This window comes from Phocoena sinus, chromosome 8 (genome assembly GCF_008692025.1).
Source record: "Phocoena sinus isolate mPhoSin1 chromosome 8, mPhoSin1.pri, whole genome shotgun sequence".
Taxonomy (NCBI): domain Eukaryota; kingdom Metazoa; phylum Chordata; class Mammalia; order Artiodactyla; family Phocoenidae; genus Phocoena; species Phocoena sinus.
The window spans coordinates 29,296,468-29,303,484 of record NC_045770.1 but is presented as its reverse complement, the minus strand read 5'-3'; the positions used below and the strand labels follow the sequence as shown (position 1 = coordinate 29,303,484).

General features: G+C 38.1%; 1 pseudogene; it reads right to left on the bottom strand.

The window, feature by feature from the left end:
* Positions 1–1,958: 1,958 nt before the first annotated feature.
* Positions 1,959–2,653, bottom strand: LOC116758285 (annotated as a pseudogene).
* Between the last annotated feature and the right edge of the window lie 4,364 nt (positions 2,654–7,017).

Genomic DNA, 7,017 nt, shown 5'->3' with positions numbered 1-7,017 from the left:
GAGAATGTTGTATCATTAAGGCAAATGCAAGAGAAATTCCACATTTTTGTGGTATTTATGTTATGTATTACCTCATCATATAAGCCTGGTCAAGGCTTATGAAGTTGACATGAAGATGAGTAAGCAAGGCCATTTTATTATTATATTAGAGGTGGCCATGGCCTTTCCTGCAGCTTCCCCTAGATCTCCCCATTCTCCTCTGATTCCTTGGGGAAGAGTCTAAGGCTTCTGTTGACTCTACCAGAGGTTTCTATGGATGGGAGAATCTGTGTTCTTTTGTCACCAGCTTCCTCCAGGAATTTGAAGCCTGCTTTGTCTTGCATAGACCAGAAGACAAGTTCCCTCCATAGCTCCTCCCCACCTGTGCATTCATTGGTCGGGTCTGCTTGCCTCAATTGCCTCTACCCTTTGTCCAACTCTTTGCTCCACCTCCTTTTGCATCAAGATTACCATATATAAATTCTGTACTTTCTAAACATTATTATTATATAATAAATTATTTTATATGAATACCTGATTCACTTTGCCACAAAACAGAAACCAACATACCATTGTAAAGCAAATACACTCCAATAAAGATGTAAAAAAAACAAACAAAAAAAATAAAATAAAATGTTGCCATTTCCTCCAAACTCTCAGTATTCACGTCTCATTATTAACTCACCACTCTATTATTAGGGGTTACCACTGAAACAGTGATGACTCCAGAACTTCTGTAGGAGGGGTTTGGGGCAGATGAGCAATTCATTCTGGGAAAGAGAGTCTAAAACCAAGTGAATGGCCCTTTACATTAACATGGGAAAACTTCTCCCACCCCGCCTTGTCTCAACAGAGCCATTAATCTAGAAAAAACTACAGTGTCACTTTTCAGAGGTCTTCCCTGTGTGCACACATGGAGAAGACACTTAGAATGTTAAAGTCAGCATGTTAAGTAATTTTCTTGAAATACTGTAACTAGCACCCAGTTTACTTTCTTCACAGTCCTTTTCATAATCTATTTAATTTTAGTCCTTTTTAATTGTCTGGTACACATTTAACAACTAAACTCCAAGAGAGAAGGAGCTTCATCTTATTTCCCGTGCCTAGCACATAATGGTTTCTAAATGGAACTGATTCCAAGATTGGCCTCATTTAGGAATGGATCTGTTGTTATAATCAGGTTTCCGAAATCTTTAGTATCAATATGGAATCCTTTCCTCTCACATTTCACAGGAAGCTAGACTTCTTAAAGCCCAAACATGGATATGTCTGAAGTTTCCTTGACTGATTTAAATTGAATTAAAATAATTATTTTGTACAGGAAAAACTTTCAAAATTTTTACATTTTTCGGAACATAACCACCTTTTCTTTCTCTACTTTCTTCCCTTCAAAACAAACTTTGCAACATTGGGGTGAGTTAAATAATCTAGCCCCAAATTAAGCTCTCAATGACATGAAACACATTTTTTGCTCCTTTTTAATAAAAATCCTATATGCAGTACATTAATGTTTTCTTTTAGAAATTACATTGACAACTTAATCCCTAATTCGAGGCATCCATATAATTGGTATACAGAAAGGTTTTTCGGCAAAATATTTAACACAAGATATATATGAGATGCTGAGATCTGGGTAATATACCTTACTTGAAAGGCATGAATAGTTTTTAAACACTGTAGCATAATCACACTTAAGGTCATAGTTACTTTGTTCCCAAATCCCTGCAATTCTATTTGAGGGGAGTTCTAAAAGACCTGTGTCTTCTCCTGTGTCCACAACTGTAGACGTACACTGATGGCCCTCAATCTTGCTCTCCAAACTTCAAATAAGGGGCCAGAGACAAGGCTCGGGACTTGGAAAAGTCCTAGAAATACCCTGCCTCAAAAGCAGTTTCAGAGTTTCACATTTTCCTAAGGATGACTGAGCTGAGTAGACATGCCAAAGTCTTCCAAATCCTGCTGGTTGTTTTGAATTATGGCTACACTGGGTGTGTACCCCTTGAGTTTTTATCTCCACATACTTGAATTAAATCCTGTAGTTCCTCTTCAGTTCTAGCATCTGTGACCTCTTTACAGGGTCTATACGCCACAGCTATTTTACCACTTTCTAAAACCACAATCAGCAATTTCTGGAATTCATCTGTCATAGCCTTCTGAATAGCAAGCTTCTGCGTCACCTTCCTTTTCATAAGGAATGATAATGACCCTTCTTCCAACTTATCCAAAGGATCCTCAGCCATGCCAACTCCGGGACTCCTGTACTCGTGGGAGGGCAACACCACCTCTTGATGATCCTTTTTGACCACCCACTGAAGCCAAAGTAGTAATTTGCCAATTCTTGGCATCTGGAGCTGTTTAGGGCAAGCGTATTATGTTAAACCACCTTATGTCTGGTGCCGAGACGAACCTTCACTGGAGATGTCTGAAAAAGCTGCTTCCGGTCACATGCCTTTTGGGCTCTGTGGGCATCCGTTGCTGAATAAAACTTGATGATGGAATAGAACCCAGGACCAGCAGTTTGGGAAGACTGCGTTTGGGAAGACTTGAACCGAATACAGAAGGCCAAATTGGGAGAAGATTTCAAGGCCTCGGCCGTGGGTCCAGAGCTCAGCTCCCACACCAGCAAGGTTTTGTCACCCCCGATGGGAACCGCAAAAGGTACCAACTCCACCATCCTACCATCACTGCGTGTGCACGGCTCAGGGCGCAAGCAGACTGCGCCTATATAATAGATTTTTATCCTGTAACCCTTCTTATCTAACTTTTGGGTATATTGCCATGTTTCCCACATTATTTCTTCTGGTTATGACACCTCCAACAAAAAATATGACTTTGGAATGCATACTGAAATTAGCTGTTGATGCATCTTTCTCTTCCTCTAGATGGTGAGTGTCTTAAAGGTAGGAACCATATCTGATTCATCACTGAAATTCAGCACCTTGTGTAGAGCCTAACACATAGTAGGTATTCAATGCATATTTAGTGAATACGTAACGAACGTATCATTTTGCTAATAAAGGATGTCCGATTCCTTTTTAAAGACTCTTCTGCTTATAGTACATATACTCAAGAAGAAAGCAAACTGCAGTCATTTAAATAATTTATCATTACTTACTGATTTACCATAAAATGAGGTGCTGTTTAATCTTCTTCCAAGCAAGGATTCAAAGCCTGCAGATCAGGAGACCTTAGACTCCTACAATAAGGTAAGAGTAAGCTCCCTGCTTGAGTCTGTCAGAAGCTACTGATTTATTAATATCACAACAGCCACACAACAATACTCTTTCCTAAGTTACCCTCCAGGTTTTTCCCCTATCATCTGGAATGCATAACAGGTATTATAAACTAAATTTACTGTTTGCTGTTCATCCATTACCATACTACACAGATATCAAAATGAGAAATTAAATGGATAAAATATCAGAATGTCACAATCCTCTACCTAATATTTGCATTGTGATTTGGTTAAAGGAATTCTAAGCACTCTGTATGTTTATAGATTCCTTTCAAATTCTTTGAGTCATATATTAACTTCAACTTAGAGTTGAATAAACTAACACCTGTTTTATGAGAAATTTGTCCAGTGTTATGTATGGTAGGTACTAGAGAAAGAAATAGCATATGAATTCTAAAAATCTAAAAGTTTGCAACCTAGAACACTTTTTGTCTGATTATGTTGCACCAACGATAATAACTTATTTAACAGTACTTATCAGAAGAGATTAAAAATGGGCTAAGCCAAGGTTCTAAATACAGTTCATTTTAGAAGACAGAACAACTAAACTCTCACCAGCTCCAAAATTATAACAACTGTGAAAGCTGTTGCAAATACTTAGAAGTCATGTTTTACATTGTGTTTTTATTTTCATATTTAAATATTCACTGAACACTGCTGATTCACTCATTCTGACTCCCTGAAATAACAAAAAGATGTGACTCAATGCCAAACCAAAACTAAAGTCAATTTAGCTGATGAAGTCTTACTAAATAAGGCTGGTGAAATATTATTCATATTCAAAATGGCCTTTACTAGGTTGAAGTTAGAGATAATAATGTTACATATTAATGATTTTCTTCCACTAATGAATAGAACCTATTTTTTACCAACAAAATAACATTACTAAGAGCTGGAACTTTAGTTGTAATGTTTAATAATTTCTCAGACTATGGTAACAAAACAATCAGAAACAGTTGATATTTGTGTGGCTATCAATGACTTGGAAGTTTTCCCAATAGTCAAGCCCCCAAAATGCAGTTCCACTATTCACCTTACTGTTAGGACTTGTCTAATTTGATCATGCCAGTTTACGGGAATATTCAGCCTCCTCTCCCAGAGCATCACAAGACTGATGGATGTAGCTGAGCTCAGTGGTTTAGAGCTTGGGCTTTAATCCTAGCTCATGATTTTATTGGCTATGTGGTTGTAAGCAAGTTGCTTAATTTCTTTGAAAACTAATTTCCTAACCTGTAAAAAGAATCTTTGTTCTTCTCTGAGAATTAAGTAAACTAATATAAATGAGCTGCTTAGCATGGGGACAATTAGTACTCAATAAATGATATTTAGTAAGCAACTTTTTATCTCATGCCGTTCATTCCACATCACCAGAGACAAACATGGCAGTGTTGGGCTTCCCTGGTGGCACAGTGGTTGAGAGTCCGCCTGCCGATGCAGGGGATGCGGGTTCGTGCCCCAGTCCGGGAAGATCCCACATGCCGCAGAGCGGCTAGGCCCGTGAGCCATGGCCACTGAGCCTGCGCGTCCGGAGTCTGTGCTCCGCAACGGGAGAGGCCACAACAGTGAGAGGCCCGAGTACCGCAAAAAAAAAAAACATGGCAGTGTTTGGTGTCAGCATGCGAAGCCAAGTGTAGGGTAAATGATTCAATTACTGAGTTGAGAATAGCCATGTTAAGTAGACAAGATCAATATCTGAAAGTAAATAACAGGCATAGAAAGGGGGAAAAGGAAAGCATTTTGTAAATATCCAAGAAGATTTTAATCTAAAAATCTTTATGGAGGACAGTCTCATTGCACAAGAAGAACAAGTATTTATTGGTACCCTCTATGTGCAAGGCTAGTTGCTGTAAGAGACATACAGAAATTCATTCAGTAAATATTTATATTTTGTTTACTATCTGCCAGGGTCTGCTGTATAAGCTGGAGTAAGAACAGTGAATAACAGAGTCAGATTCTCTGCTCCCATGGAGCTTACATTCTAGTGTAAGAAACATGCAAATACTATTCCTTTCTTCAAGGCATTTACTATTTATTTAAGGAAACGTGAATTTTTATGTTAAAAACGTATAAAAGTAATAACAATAACTGCAACAAAGAATACAAGAAATGTTACAAGGAGACTGTGGAGCACTGGAAGGAACTCATGGTGTCCAAGAAATCTGAATTTAGTCCAGGTTCTGATAACACCTTTAGACTTTGGAACAATCAGCATTTAATTAGAGTCACATATTCTCATCTATAAAATAAGTCTAAAATAGTTACTTTATACTGTTCTGAGGACTAAATGAGATTACATGTGTAAAATCCCATCATAGAGCTACATGAATACGCACACCTTCATTGAGGAGGAGGCTTGCCTCAAAAGGACAAGTAGTAGTGGGCCAGACAGAGAAGAAGAGAAAGTGCACTCTAGGCCAAGGAAAGGGCTTGATGAAAGACATGAATTTGGAAAAGTACAAAGCGTATTTAGAAGAAGGTGAGTTGAACAATTTGGCTACAGCAGAGTTCATGCAGATAAGCAGGTAGAGAAACAACTAGTGACAGCTGGGCCTTGGATGGCTCACAGAGGAATTTCTGAGAGTTAGAATAGCTCTCATACATATGTAGACATTGAAACACAGTATGATTAAGTGAATTACACAAGGTTATATCGTTAACAGTGGAAGTAGAATCCCAACATCCATCTGGCACTCTGTCTCCTTGATGGCCTGGCCAGTGGTTAAGACAATATCTTATCATCTACCTCGTCAATTCATAGCTGAAAACTCACAGTCTGTTAGACATTTTTCATAATACACAGCAGATATCTTACCCGACCCTCCAGTTTGTGTTGCATTTATGGCAAAAGAAAGCAATTCTAAAACTACCAAGTGGAATGAAAAACAAGGGGCTATTTCTCAAAAATGAGATGGTGCTCTGCAAAAATGAACCGACTTTATGATGCCATCTGGAAAATGCTTTTGTAATCCCAATACAGTACACTAAACATAACTTAAAGTTGACTAACCAGCTCTGAAATGCTCTCTTCTGCTTCTTCACATATGGATGTGAAGCCTACAGGAACAAATGTTATTAGTCCTTGGACAGGACATCTGGTGTGACTCCTCAGCAACAAGGTGTGCAATTCTTGGGTGAATTTCAACAGAGCACATCAGCCTAAGTTTGGAAACTTTTCAGAGTTGAGCTAGTCCCTGGTGATTGAACTTGTTCAGAAACTAGTGCTTCCAAACCAAACTCTCATCAAGGAGATTGTTTTTCCTCCTTTCTCCCTGCCTCCTTCCCTCTTTCCTCCCCAGCTTGCCTCTCTTCCTCCCTCCCTCTCTTTCTTTCTTTCCCTTTTTTCTTCCTCCCTTCTGACATTTAAAGGTTGTCTGTGATGGGTAATGCCCTGTGGTATACTCAAACAAAATTGTAGTCAGACCTGTCACCTCTTAGTGTTGGCAGATGTTCCTCACAGTTTCTTCCAAAGTAACAACAATCCTTTCACATAATTTATTGAATTGGATATTGGAATTATGGACAGAGAAATTCTCCTCCTTTCTCAAATTTAGTAATAGAATCTAATTTTAGCACCAGTAGAAAAGATTTAGAATCTCATAAATGAAAGAAACCTTCATTAATTTGGATAGAAATTAAGCAGAAGCTAACTTTGTTTCACAAAATTTGCCAATAAAATAGTCTAACACTTGCATAGGGGAACATTTAATTTGCTGAAGAGAACAAATTTTTTTAAAACAATTAAAAACACCAATTTACAGATGAACAACAAATATGTTAAGTACAAATCATTCTTCTCTATTTAT